The 22,934-nt window shown below is 43.7% G+C and overlaps 1 protein-coding gene across 1 annotated transcript in view; it reads left to right on the top strand.

Annotated features, from left to right (window-relative positions):
- Window positions 1-22,934, top strand: part of LOC117897427 (trophoblast glycoprotein) — a 47,985-nt gene that overhangs the window by 3,812 nt on the left and 21,239 nt on the right. Inside the window, exon 2 of the mRNA XM_034806265.1 lies at window positions 7,589-7,650. The gene's annotated coding sequence lies outside the window, so the exon portion shown is untranslated. The remainder of the gene's footprint in view (window positions 1-7,588; window positions 7,651-22,934) is intronic.

Below are 22,934 nucleotides of genomic sequence, written 5' to 3'. Positions count from 1 at the left end.
CTAAAATTCCACAAGTGTGCGTTGCTTTCCGCTTTAATTGGTTTCTAAATTGCAACAATTTAATGCCTAATTATATTTAAATGTGACAGGCCATTGGACCGAATAGATACGAGGCATAGCCATGGGATTGACCTTTCCCCCGTGCCACACACAGGTGGACACTGTCGTTCCCGCTCCTTCTCAGAAGTCAAGAAAACAGACACGGTGAAGGAAGTGGAAGCAGTGAGGGGGGATATTAGGACGACAAGACGACTGATGGGTGTAATCCGAGGAGCTTAAACCCAGCTCCTAGTCCCCAAAAACATCTTCTTTCAGAAGCATGCCCCACACTCCCTTCAGAGGTGCCACAGCTCTACTTCTTATGGCCTCCTGCACCTCCACTCCACTCCACGGAGAAGGCCTTTACCTTCAGAGGATGCCTGTGCCTCCTCTCAGGGAGGACAGCCGAATGTTGGCCCGGCAGTAATTCACACAATAAGCCGCAGACAGGAGGCAGAAAAAGGTAGAAAGGAAACAAATGAGTGGGGTTTCCCGCTCGGAGTGTAGTCTACCGCCAGAAGTGTTACCCAACACTGGCAGCCTTCTCGCAATAAAGCAAACTCCAGCAACTCTCGTTCTTCTTGTCGTGTGGCTCATATCTCCCACGGAGTGTGCTACCCTGTAGAATTTTCCAGGTTTATAAATACATTTTGGTCGGAGGAAGAGAGGCAGCGGCGGAGCTGGAGAATGAGTGCCGCAAATGAGAAAAGAAAATGTTCCTGAAGCCCGTGGCAGCAGCAGCACCAGCAGCAGCTTGTGGCACGTTCCATCACACACACACACACACGCACACACAAAGACGGATGGAATGGAATGAGACGTCGGCCAGGTGGCAGACAAACGGACTTGTGGCATGCCTCAAAGGCAGAATGTGGCTCAGACAGAAAGAAATAGAGAAAAAGAGAGAGTGAAAGGAAGAGACTTTGGGCACTGCCACTGCCACTGCCGCCGACTCTTTCCAGTTGAAACTTTTCGGCCCCAATGTCTGTGACTCTTTAACACGTAAGCGACAATTACTGGCAATTGTTGCAGTGGCAAGATACTCGTTACTCGTGCTAAAACAGCAGCAGCAGCAGCCTGGAAAATGTAGACAGAAAAATGCAGCTCCGTGTGTCATAAATTTGCATCGACGCTTCGTCGCCTCTACACTTTGAGAAGGGTTGGGGAAAAGGTGCCAGACCCAGACAGGGGTACACAGATGCACAGACACGAGTAATGTATGCAGTCGTGCCCCCTACCCCCACACACACACAAGTACACATACAATGCATCTCTCAGATACAAAACAATTAAAGCCATCGCCTCGTTTCCAGCAATCGCTTTAATTGTGATTTTATGTAAATATTCTCCACTCTTGAAGGTGGGGCTTTTGCGATTGAATTTAATCTACGACTCTGGGGCTTTATTCGCTTTATGAGTATCCACACAAATGTAAATATATTTCAGCTTTTTGGCAGTGATTCATAGCTTCAGATCTCAGATACTGTGTGTCCTTTTTGGGATATATTTGCGAGCTGCATGGGATAATCTCTGGCTCTGTGGCTGCTGCTGGGATGCTGTTTTGGCATTTGGTTCAGATCTCTGCCACTGTAGCTGCCTCTGCGATGCATCTTCATCTTTGCATTTTTTCGTGTCGCTGCATCTTTCAGTTGGCAGATTGCTGCCAAGAGTCTTAGCCCTTTGACAGGCCAAGAGCCAAGCGTCGACTTTTGGCGATTCGCTGCCACAAGAATCTTTTGAGATTTCATGGATATCCCGTTTGTTATTTGATTGAGGGCAGCGTTTGAAGCAGAGTTGAAGTCAAGATTGGTACTCCTACGATAAGGCATGGGTATACGATTCTATAGAGATAGGGAGAGAGAGGGGGAGCTGACCAACGGGGTAGAGCCACCTGCATACTGGAATCAATGGAAATTGTAGCAGAAATTGTGGCATTTCATTTGCTTGGACCAAATACAAATACAAAGGACTCGGTGCCTGCATTTGCTGCTGCGCTTTTGCTGTCAAGGCACCTCTCAGCCTCCAACTTCCCCCTCTTGCCCTCTTACCACCCCCTCATTAGCCACACCAGGCAGTCGCCACACTTAGCCATAAGTTTAATTTGGGGCCAACACACATGGACCTTAGACCAGCAGAGAGAGAGAGTCCAAACAAACGGACACGGAAATCATTAATCGGCAAGCCTGGAAGGGGTAGAATTCACTGGGCAGAACAGGGGCATGGAATTGTATTTGCCGTCTTGGTGAATGGAGTTCTAGAGGTGAACATTTGTATGAAAATGCGGCAAATGCTGAATGGGATGAATGGGGAATTGCAATATGAAACCAATTTGCAAGGCCAATGTTGCCCCATTGCCAGGCCAATTTCCAGAAAGGATGTGTAAAAAGCTGACTGGAAGCGGAAGCGGAATGGGAATCGTATTTCCAAAGATTTCCTTACAAGAATTACCTTTGCAATTTGCAATTTGCAAAAACTTTTCTCGATCTTTGGATTTAATTTTCAATTTCTCCTTCGAGGTTTTTCGTCTGCTGCTGCTGGAATGAAATGTGTTTTGCTCCGAGTGCATTTTTAGGGCATTTTAAGGCCCAAAGGCCACTGTCCCTCCCTCTGCTTCTAAGCCTGGCACACTCCTACTCGCCTTTTCACTGCCCCTCTATTACTGCTCCTTCACTCCCAAAAGTCATTCGAAAATCGATTTTTGGGTTTGGTTTTTGTTACTTTTCTTACGTACGACTTTTGGGGAAAAGGCAAGGAAAAGTGCAACACTTATCAGTCAATGTCGGTAAAGAGGGGCTGGCCTTTTGCCTCTTCTATTCCCCAATTTGGGAGGGAGGCAAGCATATTTGCAGATGTGTAAGTGCTTTTGCGGCATTCATTTCGACATTTTATTGGAAATTGGAATGAAAGTCGGAATGAAACTTGAGCGATTTATTTGCCCCTTAACATTTGCCCCAGACCAACCCCAACCGCCCCTTCGCCATAGCCATAGCCGAAAGTCGAATGCGAAAATTGGGAAAACTCAACGCTGTGTGTTGGGGGCAGAGATCGTTAAAAAATTGGAACAATTTTCTGATTTATTTGCGCAACGAGCGCGAAATGAAAATGAGAAAAATTGCGTAGACCATTTCCATTTTGTGGTGGGGCGTTGGAAGGGCACGGGGGTGGGGGCATCATTAGTAGGGGTGGAGTGGCTTTTCATTTAAAATCTAATGAATATTTTGGAGGAGTTTTTGCGGAGAAACAAAGTGCACAGAGAGAGAGAGAGAGCGGAGATTCCTTTTATTTTGTTGCCTCAGCATTTTTTCTTCCCTTGTTTTTGCTCCAAAAATGACTTTCGTTGGAAATTGTTTGCCATTTTCTACGGCTCTTTGGGAGGAGGGAAAACAAAGGAAAAAAAAATAAAGGAAGAGCAGAAGGAGGAGTAGGGTCCCTACTTCCAGGACTCCCCACTATGCCCAGCCATCCCCCCATTTTTGAAAAGAAAGTCGCTCCAATTGTCTATGCGGCCCCTCTCCAAATATCTTGGGGCTGCCGCTCTCAAGGAAATCTTCCTCCTTCCACACACATGCATATGTGTGTGTGTGTGTGTGTGAGATTTGCTGCTGCTGCTGCTGCTGCTGCTGCTTCTACTGTTGTTCCAAAAAATCACCAGGACCTCCGGTTATGAGGTTTTTTTTCTTTGTTCGTTTTGTTTGCTGTTGTCTTTGCTCTGTTTTATTTTCATGGTAATACCCTAACATTCAGGGGAAGGGGACCTTCTAGGGAAATATGGAATATAGAACGTAATCTTGGTGCACTTTAAAGTTGCTTTTGTTGGGAAATGTTGGGGGAAATTAATGGTAAGTAGTGTTTAGGAGAAGGAATAAATTTGCTAGAAAAATATCGATGTTGAACAAAATATGAATTTTCTTTGATTGTAGGCTCCATCTGCCATGCAATCCTGTTCTACTTTTCACATCTCCTCCCTGGAGCCGTAAGCCCTTTCTCTGCTTTCCCATTCCCCTGCAGGGCATTTCCCATTCGCATTTTGCATGTTTCCCACTCTGCGGTGGCTGCTCTGTTTGTTCTTTTGCTTTGTTTTTAACCATTTTTTGGGCTGTTATTACTCTTGTTTTTTGTGTGTTATTGCTGCCACGCTACTGCTGCTGCTGCTGCTGCTGCTGCTGCTGCTGCTGTTCAGGCCATGGCCATTGGCTCCATTATTTTTGGACCCGACCCCCTGTCGGAATCCTTCCTCCCCGAAGAGACAGTACACTGTAGAGGGTAAGGGAGATGGCAGGACGGTAAAGGAGTGATGCTGTGGCTTGCTTCAGTGTCTTTTGGAAGGAGCTGGGGCTGCCTCCAAACGCCGCCTCCGTATTTCATTATCTACTTATTTGTATATGTGAGTGGAGTGCTGGGAGTGTGGGTTTTGGCATACCCTGGAAAAAATTCTAGAGGGTCCAGGGAATCTATTTTATTGGCACAGAAGTCTACATTATTCTCCCTCCGTCGCACCCGTGGCACAACGCTCGCTTGCTCTCACTCACTCTGTTTACAAGTCTCGCTTCGTTGTCTTCTGATTTATAGCTGATAATTGGTTGACATGTTTCATCCAACATCCTTCCATTTCTTCCATAATCCCTGGTCAATGGGTATCATTGGATCGACTCTCCAGCCTGCGCCTACTGCTACTCCACTGCTTCAATGTCTCTTTTTTGTTTGGGTTTTCTTTGTATGTGTGCATGTGTTTGCGTAAGTGCAATGAATTGGGGATTTCGCTTCTTTTTTCGTTTCGTTATCGCATTTCGCTGCCTCATGCTCCTCTTGCCCACTGCCCACCGGCATCCCGCTCACACACTCCTGTTGCTTGCTCCTTCTACCCTCCTGCGTTTCTTATCTTGTGCTTCTCGTCGCTTGAGCTCCAACCGCCACGCCGTGCTCTCTCCTTGCATTATGTTCGCCTGATTAATTTCTGAGTCGCATTTCGGACTTCGAAATTCGCCAAAGTACGTGTGGTGGAGAGAGAGAAGTAGTGAGTGAGACAGGGGAGTCAGAGGTGGGATGTTAGTATGTAGTTTGCCACGCAAGTTGCCGCCCTTCCCACTCTGCATGCTTCCCGTCTCCTGCTATCTCCTTTTGGCTTCATCTTTGCTTCTTAGTTGCATATTTTTGCCGCCTTAAATGTTTTCATTATGCGATGTTCGCTCTCTCTCTCTCTCTCTCTCTATGTTCCCTCTCTCCACTCTGCCCGTGTCTGTTCTGCTTGCTGCTGGCTTGTCTTTGCTGCCGTTGTTGCTCTTTCGTTCGCTTATTAATTGCGTAATTTAGTTACGGCTGTTTGCCCCTTGGCCACAAATTCATGATGGACCAATGATGTTGCCAAAAGTTGGCCAAAAGCTTATGCCAGAGATTTTCCACCCTTTTATCTGCAGAAACTTTTTGATATGTGGCTTAAGCGGGAGGCAGCGGTGGAGCCTAATCTATAGATTAATGATACATTGAGGCTACATTGAATAATGAGGATTGAGGGATAGTTAAAAGTTGGGGAGGTATAGTTAAAGAGATAAAGTAGCATTCTTCGAAATATCAGAAAATTCTTTAAGACAAAGCAAACTAAAATTTTAGATATGTATGTACAATATGCATACATATGTATGTACATATGTACATAAGTGGTTTAGAAAATTCTTGCAGAGCGGAAAATGCCAAAAAAATAATCAAATTTATGTTCTTTTTTCTTAAGTATCCATTAAATTCTGTCCATTTTGTTTCACCATCCATGCCACCTCCATTGATACACCTTCCATTTACCTGCTCTGAATGTTATGTAAAGCTCCTGTACCGCCTGTACCTTCGTCTCGAACTTGTTCGGGATATTTATCCTGTTTTAAGGGGCTCCTGCCACCTCACTCAAGGACACACACGCACACACAGCTCCCCTTCGCCTGGCCCACTCATAGATGGGGGAAAATATTGAATTTTTCGCCTAATTTACTGCCGTTTACTTCTTTTGCTTATTTCTATATTCATAAGGCGCATGCGGTGGTGTGGGGCCAACTTTATTGTGTTGCCACGTAAAGGTTGCGTATACGTAACGTAATTTACAACATATGAATTATGGGTAGGGGGTATGTGAAACTCTAGGGGAGCGCGGCACACAAAGCGTGGGATGTTGGCCATAAAAACTTTACCAGGAAAACTCGTACTGCCAGCTCCTTGGCCTCTTTCTGCTGCCTCCTCCACCCTCCACCCTCTGCTGCTTGCTCTGATTTCTCTTGCCACACGCTTTGGGGCACTGTTTTTACGAGTTTCTATGTATATTTTGTTGCAAATTGAATTCTGGCGATGGCAGAAGAGGCGCAAACCGACATTTTGTCACTTTCATGTATGATGAAAAGTTTTGCAGATAGATTTGTATCTAGTGCCTGCAGTGCTGCGCCCCAAGAATAAGTGTCTTTTGTGGAATTAAAAGGAGTATCAATAAAAGCGAAGGATGGAACAAGTTTCTGCTGCCGAAACACTTTGCTTATTAAGTACCTCCACACACATCGCACATCATTCATTCGTTGCAGAGCAAACCAGCAAAAAAACCGAGAGAGAGAGAGACAGAGAGAGATAAAATATGGCAAAAAGTGTAGAAGAGTGGGGAACAACGAGGAACAGAGGGGGTGTCATACAACGAAAACGATTCCCAGGCCTCTCGGCATAAGCCACGACACGACACACGCACTGGATGGAATGGAATGGAGATAGAGGAACAAAAAAAACGAGAACCAGAACCAGAACCGAAACAGAAACTTGTTTAACAGCATTTTTCGCTGTCTGCCACATTCTGCCTCCGTGCCTCTTGCTGCCTGACTGCTGCCCACTCCTTTCGCAGCCAAAAAAGGAGGCTATTGCCTGCCCAAAGATGGACCATGAACTGGACTACTCTTATGGTCATTCCTTCTTGCTTCCCAGTCATTCATCGTTTTAATCGTTGTATCGATTGTTTCTGCCTAATTGATACAAATATCATTTAGAAATATTTAATCTATATTAATCAATCATTTCCAAGTGATTTATTCAACCATTTATTTATTGATTCATTGATTTATCAATTATAATAATCCTGCTTGTGGGTTTCACTCTCTCTTGATTCGAGCATACCTCACTCTACCACGGAATACCCTGTGTGTACGCACTATCCATATTAAAAATCATCCTCCCAAAAAAGGAATGAAACAACGGTGTAGCGAAAAGAGGAAAAAGGAGACGATAACAAGGCACATAACACAAGCCCTCCTCCATATAAGCGAATATCTGAAAATATAGCATTCCCCCCAACCAGAATTTGTTCCCGTAGAATCGCCTGAAACTCTACCCCTGCGGCTACCCCTTCACTTCTCTTAAAATTTCGATTTTTGGTTACCTTTTACCTCTGCTTTCGTTTTGCTATTTCGCACAAATTCATATTGGTGTCGTCGTCGTCGATGGCCACTTCAGAATCTCAAGTGAATGGAAGAAGATTGAAATGAATTCCTCGGAGGTGCTAACATTTTACTTGATTTTCTATATTTTGTTGCAGTTTCCATGGACAGTCACTGGTTTCTATAAGGATCTACATCTACACAGACAACAGATTTTGAGGTAAGGAAAAAACCAAAGATAACTGGAACTAGTCAATTTATCAACAGAAACTGCAATCCGTTCCTTTTATGCCACATTTCTGCCCCCACAGCAAACATCGTCCTCGTCCTGGCCCTTCGTTTACTCCTGTCAGCTGTCAACATTGACGGCCATTTTGTATTTTGTATTTTCACTTGCAACTTTTTTGCTGTATCGTTTGTTTAATTTGTACATGGCTTTTGTGTGTAAGGAAGAGTAGAGGGGTAAAATCCCAGAAGAGAGGAAAACAAATACAAACATAATTTTTAATTGCACCCAAAAGAGGCGTAAAAAACAGTGAAAAAGTTACTGTTAGATGTTCGCCTCACTCTCACTCTCTCCTCTTTCCATTCAACTGGGGAAAAATTAGTGCTGTTCCTTTCCCACTCTCCCCTGGGAGAGTTGGGGAAGTTCCACTGGCAGCGGCAGCCGCTTCGAGGCATTGACATTTAAGTTTGAACCGTTACCGCAGCCAGAGATGCCACCTAAGAAGGGAGGCGTGAAAGAATAACCTCGATCTTGGGGGAACGATTGTGTTTTTAGGGAAGAAATTGGTTCACTTCGAAGGCATTTAAATTTTAGATGAGAAACCGCAGGGCCCAAGCTCCGACTTTTGTGCTCAAAGTGTTGAAAACTTTTCGCAGAGACTATGCCAAGAGATTTGCGTACACAACGAAAAGTGATTACTCTTTGCCCCTCTGAAAAGTGAAAGAGTTTTCCTTGAGCGCCTTCTCCACTGTGTCTGTGTGGCAATAAAAATTATAAACTTTGGCAATTAATTTAATTTATGCGGTGTCTTTAATGTTTATGGGGAAGATGTGTGTGTGTGGGGCAGCCACATGGCTCCACTCTAAGCAAATGTTTGCCCAGAATAGAGTCCTCTGTGTGGTGTCCTGCCTTCAATAAGTGTGTGTGTGTGCATTCAGCAGGGGAAACCAAAGGAAAACTTGAGCATTTTGGCAAGTAAGGAATAAGGATAGGAATCTGTGGATAGCAGCCACGCGTCACGTCACTCGTCACTCGACCTCTGCGTTTCGGCATCTACCTGGGATGGATCCTGTTGGGATGATAATCATTCTGACGACTGGTTCAGCCTAGGAGACGAATGGTTGAAGAGTTCTCAGGGAGTTTAGAGATGCCAGAAGGGTTTCCCATATACATAACTAAATGATGGAATGGAAATTCTACTCTCTGTGCTCAAGTCAACAGTGGAAATTGAGAATGTGTTTTTCCCATTGCGGTTTGTGGATCTGCTGTCGCGCATAGCTCCATCCTGCATTCCCCATGATCATCGACATCATTGCGGAACAGTTAATCGCCAGAAGCAGACCGACCAAATCAACGACACGCATAATTCACATAAAATCGCATCACAGCAAACGGTTGACATTTCAGCCCGTACCCCTCCGCCATCCGCCGCCCCCTGCCACTGTAGTTTATGGACAGAATTTCGCTTGTGGCAAAGTTTGAAGCTTCTGCATAATTAATGCACTTACACAATGCATAATTATAATTAGTCGCGCCGCTGGAGCTGCTACCGAACAACCACTAACTAACTACTGCCAAAACTAGGATTAGGAGACACACAGTGGGGAGGGACGGAACTGGAGGGGCTTGCAGTGGGGGATGTGCAGGTAAGGCCAATCCCTCAGGCACGATCCATCCACAAACAAAAACAAAATCACACGAAAAACTTCATCGAAAATTCCGGAAACGAATTGGCAATTTGTGTGTGTGTGTGCGTGTGCGCTAGTCCCACTGTTATTGTCACTGCCACGCCCTCAAAACAGATTTAGGCAAATGTTAATTAGCAGTTCAGCGGGGGAGAATGCAGGGACTGGGGAAGGGGAAGGTTATGCCCCCTGAGGGAAGAGCGGCTTGAAAATTGCAGCAAATTTAGTCAACAAATACAAGCCTCGAAAACAAGCGGAAGAGCGGCGTCCTCTCTCTCTCTCTCTTCCTCTCTTCTCCACTTCCTTCTCTTTCCCTCTGCTAACTTGATTACTGAATAATTGAGTGCGGGATATAATGAAATTCGTATTCAAAATTCGTCGTCATTCAGTCAGCTTGTCTGTCCCGCCTCTCGTCTCATCCGCTGAATCCAAAATCTAACTAAATGTTTGAGGAGCGAAAGAGAGGTAAGCGAAGAGAAAGAGGGGGCGGCTCTCGTGCTCCCTCTAGAGAGGTGTGTGTGTGTGTGCTGTATTCGTGTGTTTTGTCTGTGTCTGTGTTTGGGTTTGGGTTTTGTGCGTAGCCGACTTGCATACGTAATGACACTCCATAGTTCTCCCTCCCTCTCTCTCCACCTTGTTGCCATGCCACAGCCAGCCCCCTATCCGTCCCTTTCCCTTCTCTCATCATCAGAAACATCATTCAACGAACGCTTTTATGGCCATTCAATGCCCTGACGCGTATCCCCTTTTTGGGCGCGTGGAAACTTTTTGGACTGCGCCGCCTCAAAAACGCAGCAGAATGAGAATGGTGGAACTGGCTCTTACTTTATGCACTGGTGGATTATAAAGTACTATTGTTGGAGGAAAGTGTAGTCCAAGGATATTTTCCTTACACGTAATGCTCGTAATAGGGCTCCAAAGAATGGATCAAGGAATGGCAAAGTACAGTTTTTGCTCAAGAATGAGAAGAATAATATTTAAAATTATAAAGATGCATATTCAAGCTTTCTTCATTCGAGCCATCTTACCTTCTGCCTTCGAAGCCTCCATGATTGCCTTCTTCCCTATCTCAATTCTTCGCCGTACCCTTTGACCTGATCCTCCGCCGCTTTTCTGACTTCAGGAGCCAAAAATAGTTGTGAGAACTGGAATCAGGCAGCAGTAATCAACCTGTTAGTATGCATTACTGTTATCCTCTTTATGTAACACTCTCACTCTCTTCTTCCCTCTCTCTGCTACTCTCTCTCTCTCTCTCTCTCTCTCTCTCTCGCCTCTTTTGGTGCTGTCGTCGTAGTAACTGGCGTGTCATTTCGCTTTGAGGTTCATATAAATTGTTTTGGGATTTAGTCGCACGATTTTCATGCCCTGCCTCTTCCTGCAGCCAGACCAAAACCTCCCCCCGTAGTAATTTCCCATCCCAATCCAGCGACACGGACCATGACTCCGGGGGCTCTCTGGCGCTGTCTCTGGCTCTGGCTCATTATTGTCTCCGTTGCCGTCGTCGTCGTTGACGTGCGTCGACGACAGTTCTCGTTTCAGTTCTTTGTTTAATGACATCATTTTGTATGAAAAATTGTAGTTGCATACAAAAGAGATTGAGAGAGAAATGGAGAAAGGCTGAGCGAGTAGGGTGGAGCGCAGGAGAAAGTTGCGGGCAGTGGAAAAATGAATGCCGGGCCTTGTAATCCTTGCCAAAAATTATAAAGTTGAGGCAATGATTAATGTTTGGGACCTGCTACTTGGTCGCTCCACTCCCCTTTCCCCTTTCCTCTTTCCACTCGTCTTTTCCAGTGCGTTCGTATCATGCACGAATATCCATCGCCGCCATGTAATAATCCTTGTCATGAAGTATTTTGATGACAGAAATGAGACATAACTTTGCCCGAAAATAATATTAAACGAGCAGACACAGCGGAAGAAAGGAAGAGGGTGGTGAAGATGCAGAGAGAGTGAGAGAAAAGGAATTTTTGTATAGAAATCTTGTAATTTACTTTCATTTTTTCTGTCTTCAAATTGTTTATTCAAATCCGGGAGTCACGTTCCATCCACAAAAAAGAAGGCAAAAGGTGAAAAGTGAATGCGGAAATGGGCTAAGAGGCAAAGAGAAAGAGAGAGAAAGAGAAAGAGAAATAGAGAGGGAGTAAGAATGAGAGAAAGTAAACATTAAATTTTAAAAAAAAATCAAATATGTGAAAAAAAAAAGTGAAGAATATGCTAACAAGATTGGGGAATAAATTTATCTGGGGAAAAACGAGATGGGACGTGTGAGACGCTTCTTACGCGTCACAACTTATATACCCGGTACTCAGTTAGTATATTTGTACCTTATTGTTTTTGTTTTTTTTTATATATGTCATCTACATCTACTTCTACATCTATGTTCTTACGCCAACACGCTATTTTAGCTCGGGTGGGGATAGCCACGGCAAATTAATTTCTTCTTTTTGGCTATAATAATGATCCAATCCGATCCCAATTTCGTTATCTGATAGATATGGTCTTTCCCTACGGAGTAGCATCTATTATCTTCAGAATTTAATACACAGCAGATTATCGACGTTTTTGGGGCGCTTGTAACAGTGTGAGCATACAGAAGTCTGGATGCAAAATTTGGTGGCTCTAGCTCTTATAGTCTCTGAGATCCAGGCGCTCAACAAGACGGACGGACAGTCGGACGGACAGACAGACATGGCTAAATCGACTCGGCTATTGATGCTAATCAAGAATATATACTTTGTGGGGTCGGAAACGCTTCCTTCTGTGTGTTACATTTTTCGAGAATTTTTTACTCTTCGAGCAACGAGGAGGGAACCCATTAAATTGGATGAATAAAAATCAAAAGTATCGGCAGCCAGTTGAAAAATTCCTTTGAGCAGGCAATTAGTGGGAACAGCGATTAAAACTAAACAAGAATGTTGCTCCAAAGATATTCTTGAGCTTTTGAGACTCTCGTGAAACCGAACTCGAATTTTCCCTTTTTTCAGCCATAACTTTAGGACGGGAATGTCCGCCTTTGGCCGTAACCTCCACTCCGTCCATTCCATTCCATTTTCCATCTCCCATTGCGCCATTTCATATTTCATTGAAGTAAAAGTTTTGCATATTTTTTACGGCGCCAACTAATTTCAAAAGTCGCCTGCCTCTGCGATGATGAAATAAATAAAGAAGTTGTCAACATTTTCTTCAGGTGAAAGGAAAACTCCACGAGACGCCACCAGACTCTGCCCTGTAGCCCACCAACTGCTGTTCCTTCCTTTTGGCTGCTTTATTTCTGGGTTTCTTTGGGGCTTCTACCCTGCCTGTAGCTCCCTCTCCATCGCCTGCTGTCACGTCGTGCCTTTGCCTTGTCGGCTGTCGGAGGAGTTTTCCCGCAATGGAAATAATATATAAGCAGAATGTTTAAATAAGCTTCAAGTCCCAGACAGCGGGAGGAATGGATAGGAGGGGCCGTAAACCACAGACGGAGACAGCATTTTCCTACCCCTCCGAGGCAGCTGCTTGTCTTTGCCTGCCCTTCTCATGCCCTCTCTTTCCTCCTGCAACGAACCAGAGTGACGAATGACATTGGTAATTGGCGCTTAAAATTGTCAAAATTCCATGAGGAAAGTTTTCCACCCCCACCAAATGTTGTCTATCTATTTGAAAGCATTAAATGAGAGATAATCCCATATATGTATATTATCCTATTATCTATTTGTAGTAATAGCATATTTGCGCATTCAAATGGTCGATTTAAATGTCAGCCTGTCATCCTGCGTGAACTGCGGAGTGTGCCTGGACTCTGTGTACACACCACATCCGTGCTTAAATAATTGTTTATGCCTTTGTTGAAATGGTTTTACCCATTGTAAGGGGATAATGTTATATGGAATCTATGGATTTTTTAGTAGGGATATTCAGAGAGTCGCTGTACAGAGTTTCAGTTGCAAATACACTAAAAAAATTCATTATTTATCTGTAAATATTTAATTAAATCATCTAATTAATTTTCTTGGACCTGCCACTAATTAAAAACAAATTATTTAGCATGTATACAGAGGGTAATCCACGTGTCGCATTACATTTGACATGTAATGGAGTTTTTATTTGGTTTATTATGCTGCCGCCTGTTGATTAGCGCTTCACTTTCCCCCGTTCCGGGGGAGGCCTGTCTGGGGCTTTATTTGCATTCCATTTATTATATGTTTGAAATGCAATTCTATGAACTCTTCTCTCAATGACGCTGCACACACAGCACAAAACACAAAGCGCAAAGCGCACAAAAAACACTCGTAATGAAATTAAATATACATCCAGACAATGCATACAAAAATCGGGGGTATACTAAAGAAAACAAGCAAAAAACACTAGAGTGAATACGTATGGAAAGGGTAACAGTGAGTGCCGAATGTTGAGATACACTTGCTGCGTGATACGAGTTTCTTTTATACACATGTATTGAAAATACACATTAAACCCCCTATAAGAGATTCTTCAGAGAAGGCCAACAACTGATCCAAAGTCATAACACTCCTTGAGGAAGAGTACCAAAACGGAGTGCTACAAAGAGAAAAGAATGAAGTGAGTGGAGAAAAGAGGGCGAGACACAATGCTGCCGCAGAGGCGTAGTTTTAAATTACAATTTCCGTTAAGCCGCAGAAAAGTTGGGCTGGCTGGTCTCGGCTATCGGGTCTCTCTCACTCTCTGTGGGCCTTGTTTTATTTTTTTCCGTTCTGGTGAGATTCGGATTCAGGTGTTTTGTTATGTGTTGATTTTCATGGCTTTTAACTTTAAATGCTATTGAGGTGGGCGCTGGTCGGTTGTCGGTTGCCGCTTGGGTATGGCGATTGCATTGCCCGTGAATAGTGGGGGGATAGTGGGAGGAGGCAGTGTCACAACCGCTGCGGTCAGCTAAATGGCCACCAAAAATAAAAAAGAGAAAAAGAGAAACGAGAGAATGAAATGAGAGATTGAGTGCTCGATGAAGAGAGGAAACTAAAATTATATTGCAAGTGCAAAATAATAAAAACAAACCGAAAACGAACAAAAAATTAAATTTTCTGCAGAAGTGATTCCATATTCAGTTCACGATTGAAGAGGGATGAGGGTATAGAGTATATTTCAGTTTAAATTCGAATTTGGATCGAGATGCAGATTCAGGCAGAAATGCCTGAAAATGAAAGCCCTAACGACTGACAGGACGATTAATGGCTTGACGTTTGATAGGATATTTCGATTTGCAGGAGGATTTATGTACAAATCTACTAAATCATTCGTTGGTTTATTTGTTTAGTTAATTAAACGTTGGATACATATTTGTTGTATGGCTGTGGGTAGAGTGTGTCATGGCAGAAGAGCTTAATGAATGATGAAAGCGCCGTATGTGACGTAAATTTTGATTGGAAGTGACTTCCATTGGAGTGGGGCAGTGGCAGCGTGGCATAAACTGATGTCACACACAAACGTAATACAAAATTGAAAATTGATAAAAGTACATACAAATGTACAATACGATGATTACACCATGACAGAGCTCCCTATTGAAATGCAATTTAAAATTAAACACAATAAACATCATTAAAATTGATGTAACTGACATGAACGAAATGTACACACACACACGAATAAATTTTTTTCAGGAAAGCCTAGACATAATCTTATCACTAATGCACGACTTTTTATAATCATGTTGATGCATTTTTTATACCCGGTACTCGAAGAGTAAATAGGGTATATTGTATTTGTGCGGATAACGGTTGTATGTAACGCACAGAAGGAAACGTCTTTGACCCCATACAGTATATATATTCTTGATCAGCATCAATAGCCGAGTCGATTGAGCCATGTCTGTCTGTCCGTCCGTCCGTCCGTCCGTCTTGTTTGTCGGCTAGTTCTCAGAGACTATAAGAGCTAGTGCCACCAAATTTTGGCACCAGACTGCTGTAAGCTCACACTGAAACCAGTGTATTTCAAAAATGAGCCCCGCCCCCGCAAAAGGACAAAACCTCCCAAATCTACAATTTTGAAGAAAAAAGAAAACTAAAAACGCCATTCCGTAGGGAATGACCTTATCTATCAGATCACCAAATTGGGATCCGATTGGATCATTATTATGGACACAATGAAGAAATTAATTTGCAGTGGCTAAAAGCACCCCGTCCCGCACCTTATATTTGTTTTTTACACATTCATTCATTCACACTCTGCCTCGCGCAGTGTGCGGCCTCTGCCCCTGACACGTCTCTGCCTCTGCCTCTGCCGCGACTCTGCAGTGTGTGTCTATAGGGGAGGGTGGCGAGCTAAAGGAGCGTGTTGGCGTGAGCAGTGATGTTGATGTACATATGTACATAGATGACAGATGAAGAAAAAATGTTAAATTTGACAAATAACCGCTAAAGTGCAGATGTAGTACTGAGTGCCGGGTATAAAAGTTGTGACGCGTAAGAAGCGTCTCACACGTCCCTTCTCGTTATAATCATGTTGATGCATTTTTTTTTAATATTTTAGTTGGTTTCTAGAAATTTAAAAAAATCTTCCTAATGATTGGAAATCATCATAAAAATGTCTAAATTCGAAACAAAAATGTATTGGGATCGGAATAAGTTCTGGAAATATTTTGAAATAATACCTTCCCACTTACTCCACCTTCTCCCACACTCTGCCCACACACCGTCTTGTTCCCCCTGCACCCTCTTTCCGCACCTCTGCCTCTCCCTTCTCATTTTGGATCCAAATTTATCGCTCATATCATCAGATTTGTCAACGCAGAATCTAAAATCAAAAGTTTTCCCCCTCGGTATCCACTTAAACTCCTCAAAGCCGTTATCCCTCTTGCTCACTCTCTCTCTCTCCCCCATCTGTGTGCACGCGTGTTCAACTAACCTCAAAATCGAATCAGAATCAACGCCAGCAACATCCCCCAGACGAAGTAGAGGCAACAACAACAAACACCAGAAAAATAACAATAGCAACATAATGACCCCAAAAGCATTTCTATTAATAGCAACCACAAAGCATAGCTAACCGTAAATTATGTTCTTTGGTGTTCCCCCCACTCTACCTACGACCCACTCTGATGTTCCCTTTTACCTATTCCCCGCCTTCTTTGCCCTTCCTGCTTCCATAACTCCAACCTTTGGTTCCCCTCCTCTTGTACTTCTCCCTCCTGTACTTTTATCTGTGTGACATGGGCCCCATCATACGCCCACTTAAATGGTTAGGCACCAGGGCACATTTACGAGAGGGTAAGCCTGTGCAAGTGTGAGGCCTCCACTTACTTTGGGTGGAGTGCAAAAGCTGCACATGCATATGCGTACCTTCCATTGCATTTGCCTTGCTTCAAAAGATAAGAACCGGTTCTGCTGCTGCTGCTGCTGCTACTGCTGCTGCTGTTGTTGTTGTTGCTGGCGTAAAGCAATACAAGAGTATCGGGCTTTTCTTCTCTTTATTTCTTTTCTATTCTTCGCGAGCTTCTCTGCAGCGCTCGATGCGTCGTCGTTTCGCATCTGGCATCTCCCTCTGGTGCACACGTATGTCACCAAATGTCATTGACACGATTTGCTTTATGCGCTGCATTTCTTCTCTTCTCTCTGTAGCTCCTCTCTGCACAAAGCAGCAAACAGTGCACTATGGAGCATTTGACCACTTTTTGTGGCAGTAATTAATAACTTTCAAACGAAACAATATTTAGGTTTTTGATAAGAGTTTATGATAGTGAAAGGAAGGAAATGGGCGTGGCACCGCCTTTTCTTCAGTGTCAAATCGAATTTTTATTTTAGTCTTAAATTCAATCAAACAAAAAATGATGGGAATATGTATGTATGTATGTAAAGCAGGGCTCGGCACCCATACAATTAACGAGCCGTTTTTGCGTTTGTGTGTGAAGACGCACGCAAAACGGAACATTGGTATTGGTACGAATCACTGTAATACGCTTGTACGTGAGGGCAGCGCAGCAGCAGCGCCTTGTCCCGCACCCATGGGATAGGGCCGTGCCGAGCCCTGATGTAAAGCAATGCCATAATATATTAAAGAAGCCTTGACCGGATTTTTGAAAATGGAAAAGTAGAAGATAATCGTATTTTAACATTGACATCCCTGTATACCACAAGCAGCTTCTTTTCTTTGAGTTGTTGAATGTCGGAAAGTCAGTGCAGAGATATTATAATTATAATTATTATAATTGTACGATTGAACAGGAATTTAGAAAATCTGCACCGTTTTTTTTCGATTTGTTTCAAGGTTTCCGTGAAATTGTTCACTTTAATCAACAAACTCTTAAAATTCTTCAAAGGGTCTGCAAGTAACCCTTATCGTTCTCAAAACTAGTGACAGGTATTACCGCTTAAATTCAATGCAAATTGGCATCCTCTCTTGCAATTTTCTTCTTCACTGAGTTTAACATTACAAACAACTCCGAATTTCCAAACCTTAGGTTACATTTCGAAAACTTAAATATCTGCGAAGACGTTTGATCAAGAATTGAATACTCTACAATATCCAATAAGTTTAATGCTTCCGGCAGCTAACAGACACTTTTTAAGCCTCTTCAAATGCATATTTTCGTCACAAATATAGACTTGTTAAAAAACTATCCATTAAACATATTATGAGTTACATTTTTTCATTTCAAACTCACAAACACATTTTAATACCTGTCTGAATCAGAAACATTGTAAAAAATTCACTTAAATTTGTCGATTTAGCAATTTTTGCACTTTAAACTTCATGAAAAAAATCCGTTTTCCGATAACTTTCTATTGTTCGTAGCAAACAGCTGAGTTTAACAGCTGTTATCTTAACATTACGCACTGGTGTTATTGCTATGTACATACATATGTATGTATATATGTAGGTTAAAAAAAAATATTACTTTTTCGGGTTTTGAAAATTGAGTTTCGGCCAGAAAAAGTGGTCAAATGCCCCATAGTACAGTGGTAGCAGCAGCGCTGCAACTGCAACGCAGTTTACTTTGTGTGTGCACCGCTCGCTCTGTGTGGGTGTGTGTATGTGTGAGAGTCAGACCACCTCAGCTTTTTTTCCACTGCCGTTGCCTGTGCCTTCTGCCTGTGACTTTGTGTTTGTCTTGTCTTGTGTTATTTCTACCTCTGCTGCTGTTTGAAACCTCCCTCCCACCCAACCCCACAGCATTCACTAACTACACAGATGAGCGCTGAACGAGAGAGCGAGAGTGAGAGTGACTGCATAGATTGTTATCAGTCGACAAACATGAACCGAAGACTGTCTGATTCGAGGGTCGATGTTTTGTTACCCCTCTAGAGTGTGTGGATATGTGGTAAAATCAAATGATTTTTATTCAATTTTCATTCTCGTTGCAGATCAAGAATACATACATACATATGTACATATGTATCAGTTATAGGATTTTCATGTGCTTAGCTCTTTTCTTTGCAAACATCAGAACAGATCTGATCACACCCTCTCTCTCCCCAAAAGGGTATCAAAATGCCACCGACTCGTCGCTCAGCTCAGTGAAAATTGTCGTTGCTCTGAGCTTGGAAAAATTATTGAACCAAATTGTGGGCCAGCGATGCATGAGAGCCCGAGCTAGAAAGAGATGGAGACCAGAGCGCGTGAGAGAAAGAGAGAGAGAGAGAGAAAAAACAGGTGCAAGTGTTGCATAATGAGAACGAGAGGCAGAATGCCGATGGGCCACCATGCGCTCACGTCCAACCATCCATCCATCCATCAGTCATTCGGTCATTTGGTCAATCATTAAAAATGAATTAACTGACAAATATTTTATTTATTTGTATTTGCGCAGCGGAGCGTCGCTCATTAGCAGCTTACAACACTTTTGTCGATTTCTGTTATACTCTTTATACTGCACTCCGTATAACAGTTTCGGCTCATGGAGAGTTGCCCTTTGCAATGTGTTAAAAATATTTAACATTATTACGATTGAATTCCTACCGTGCTACCATGCGCTATAATTAACGGTTTCAATTCAATTAATGAGGTTACATATTTCTGCGATAAATTCAATCGGAAACCACATTCCGAGGGACTTTTAATCGAATTGTCCGATTCGATCCAGGAATCTGCAATGGGCGAAATTTTTAACTGAATGGATAAACTCCAGCAAAAGGTGTGGAATGTGGAAATCGGGGAAAAGGAGATTCAAAAGATTAATTGAAGTGTGAGATGTCAGAGGAGGTGCTGATAGTTGTGGATGGATTATATCCTATGTTTACCGTATTGTAACTGTGATATAACATATATTTAATATGTAACACATAGCATCAGTCGTCGCAACACAATTGCCCGAGTGAAAACAACTACAACATGTGGGTTTCCCCAAAAAGCTGTTGAAACAACAATTTCATTGCAAGTGGCAATTTGAAAAGGTTTCCACACGACACACCGCTGCGAAAAACTAACTGAATTCGTGTCGCATCCTTAGCACAGACGGCAGAACACAGTTAAAATTCACTCTGCCACACGTCTCTTCATGCAACATTCAACATTCAACATTCTACAGTCTCGATGTGTGTAGTACATTGCCGCATATCGCACGCCGCATAAATTTATTAGAAAAAGAATGTTCTGCCAACTGTCAAAATGTGCGACAATCTTCTTCCCCACTCCCACTCCCACTCAACTCCTCCCCCTAATCCACCAGTCGTGTGCAGTTTATTTGAAGAACGTGAAAATGTTGTGGTTGGACACAGAGAAGCAACAGCAACAGCAACTCTCTCTCGCTCCCATTCCCATTTCCATTTCCATTCCCCATTTCCATAACTATATTCCCACACCACACGGCACTACAGAAATATGCATACATTCATATGTACATATGTATGTATGTATATGCATATGTATAAGACTATATGTATGTTTATTTGTAGCATCGTCTGTGGCGGCATGGCATGCATGTTTACTTATGTATTTGCATTTCGTGTGACATAAATCACGCACACGACACGCCGCCCAGAGGCGCAGCAAGAGCGAGAGCAGGCAAGGAGAGGTGCAGAGCAGAGTGAAGGCACACAGCAGGAGCGGAGAATCATACGGAATGGATGAGCTTGAGCTACGCGAGAGAAAGAGATCTTGCGATAGCAAAGAGGGAATGGATAGGGGACGGGGATATTGTAAACGTGTACAACACCTTCGTGGCAACATCCACGAAGAGGCGGCAGCGGAAATGTCGCGCTGCATTTCTCAATGAGTGCACCGTTGACTATTCTTCAAGCAGCCCCCAGGCCATCAGCATCAGCATCAGTCCCCAATCCCCCACTAGTCGATTCCTCAGGCCAACACCTCATCAATATATCAGAAGCAGACACACGGACAGAAAAGTTACTGGAAAAAAGAAAGCAAGCGAAGGAATAGCAATGTGAAATGGGAAAAAAGGGAAATGCCATTGCGACAATGGCATAAGAAATTAATTAAGCTTCAGACTTCAGTTAACATTTCGATGAGATTCGAGTGCACTTCCAATAGTCGATGGAGTGAATGCTCTTACAGATCCGAAAACAGAGTGGAAATAATCACAGAGAAGGACCAGATAGAGCATTCAAATGTCCCACTTACAATTGCTCGTTCCTTTCCCTCGTTTCTTTGGTTATTGTTTGAGGTTTTTGCCTCCCCATTTCCCCACCCACTCCCTCTTTACCATCAAGGGCCGAGAACTTTATTAATTTTACATTTTATTATTGCTTTTTGCCAATTGCCCTCGACATTTGTCCCTTTTGTGCCGTGCCGCCTGACACTGGCGCTGTTGCTGTTGACATTTTCCTTTCCATTTGGGCGAGCGAACCGAGCAAACGATTTTCCATTTCCCTCATTGACTTTTCAATTGATTGATTGATTGATTGATGCGAGAGTAATGAGAGCCCCGGGTCATGGAACTACAGATGTAGCAAAACATGCCTCCTGCCACCGCTTTAGTACACAGATCTCTGCAGGAATGTGTAGTAACTTCAATTAGCCGGACATTTTCCATATGAAAATCCATTTAAATGCAGACTTCACTTAGCCGGGATTTCGGTAGAGTTCGATTTGGTTGACTCTGTTCGGGCCCTAAGAGCATTAGGCGCACTCTTGATGGCCAATTTCATGGGGCTTCGGTTCCATTAAGGCAACTACCTTCCACTGCGCACTGCTCACTGCTCACCCGTACCTTAGGGCCAAAGGCTGATGGAATTTAATTACAGCAGATCCACAAATTGAAATGCCTTCGACAGCAGATACACAGGCCATAGAGAGGCAGATGGTGGAGCCGAATGCCATTCCCATTTGCATTGATTTGGCCCTGGGTCTGTCGTCACTCCAAGTGTCAGATGACAGGCACGCACAGCATCCGCAGACACATCCTCTAGATGCCCGATCCACTGCCAAGAGAGTGCGGGAAACGTTAGAGTTTTCTTTTATCATCACTTAACCCTCTGGCAAAGAGAGGAGTCTCTGATTCAATTAGCGTTCACAACCCCACCGAAAATAGTTATCGAAATGTGGCTATAGACGTGAAGGAGAAGGAGGCCTCCTCCAGCTGATGGGAGCCTCATAGCCGTGTAATTACTTATAATGTGAGCATAAATCGGGATGCGAGATCCAGTTTGCATGGGTCTCCCTCTGGCTGTCTGTCTGTTTGTCTTTCTGTCCGATGCTGTGCGGCGGCTGGTGCCGCATCTCTGCCCCTCAGATGCACAACGCGCCACTGACACGCAGTGCCTGGCGTCTCCACCACTTTCACTCAACCCGCCTGCCACTGCGAACACTAGACAACAAGAACTAGAATCAGGTAATGGGAAACAGTCTTCTTATAGCAGAAATTTCAATGCGAATGAAAGGATGGAATGGATGTAAATGATATTTCCTCTTCGCATTCTCTGCTCATGGATGCCATAATGAGCCTCATTCAAGGTTCTCTTTATTCCAATAGGAAGGAAGTCTTACTCCAAAGTAGAGGCCAATCATTGTCCTAAATAAATGCACATTCTCTTGTTGTGTTTGCCAGTGTAATGAGTGGAGGACTCTTCTGACTACTCCTCCGTTTGGGCTGGAGGGAAATTCAAATTTTAAAATGCATGCAAATGTGCTTTGCCACTGCTAATAATGGGCATTATCATGATGTTGATGTTGCTGCTGCTGCTGCTGCGTTCGCCGTTGCTACTTCGGCTGCCACATCTGCCGCACGATTCTCCCACTCTATGTTCCCTCTCCTATGTTCCTCCGCTGCCGCTCTGTTCCTCCAAACCGCTGCTTGATGAGGCACTGGATCTGTGGGCGGTTGTGGGTCTGGGGGGGTAACTCGATAGCTATTCCCATCCAGTAGTCAGCCACTCCGTTGCCAGTGCTGCTCCTCCTCCGACACCACCACCGAAAAGGGGGGAACTGTCGCGTAGTTTGGCTTACAGCCCCTCCCCCCCTGACACAACATCACTCCATGGAGACTTTGTGTGTTGCTCTCTCTCTCTCTCTCTCTCTCTCTCTCAGTGACATGCATTTCTCATGATGCGAAAATTTTGTTTCACTTGACATTTTGACATTTGGCAGCTGGCGCAAAATTAACGCAAACTGCTCGAGTGTTGGGAGGGGGGGAAGACCTGTAGGGGAAAGAGTGTAGTGGAGAGGGGGAGGCCAGAGTGGGAG

Source organism: Drosophila subobscura, chromosome O (genome assembly GCF_008121235.1).
Source record: "Drosophila subobscura isolate 14011-0131.10 chromosome O, UCBerk_Dsub_1.0, whole genome shotgun sequence".
Lineage (NCBI taxonomy): Eukaryota > Metazoa > Arthropoda > Insecta > Diptera > Drosophilidae > Drosophila > Drosophila subobscura.
Note: the sequence above shows the minus strand (reverse complement) of the source record. Positions and strands in the feature narration are given on the sequence as shown.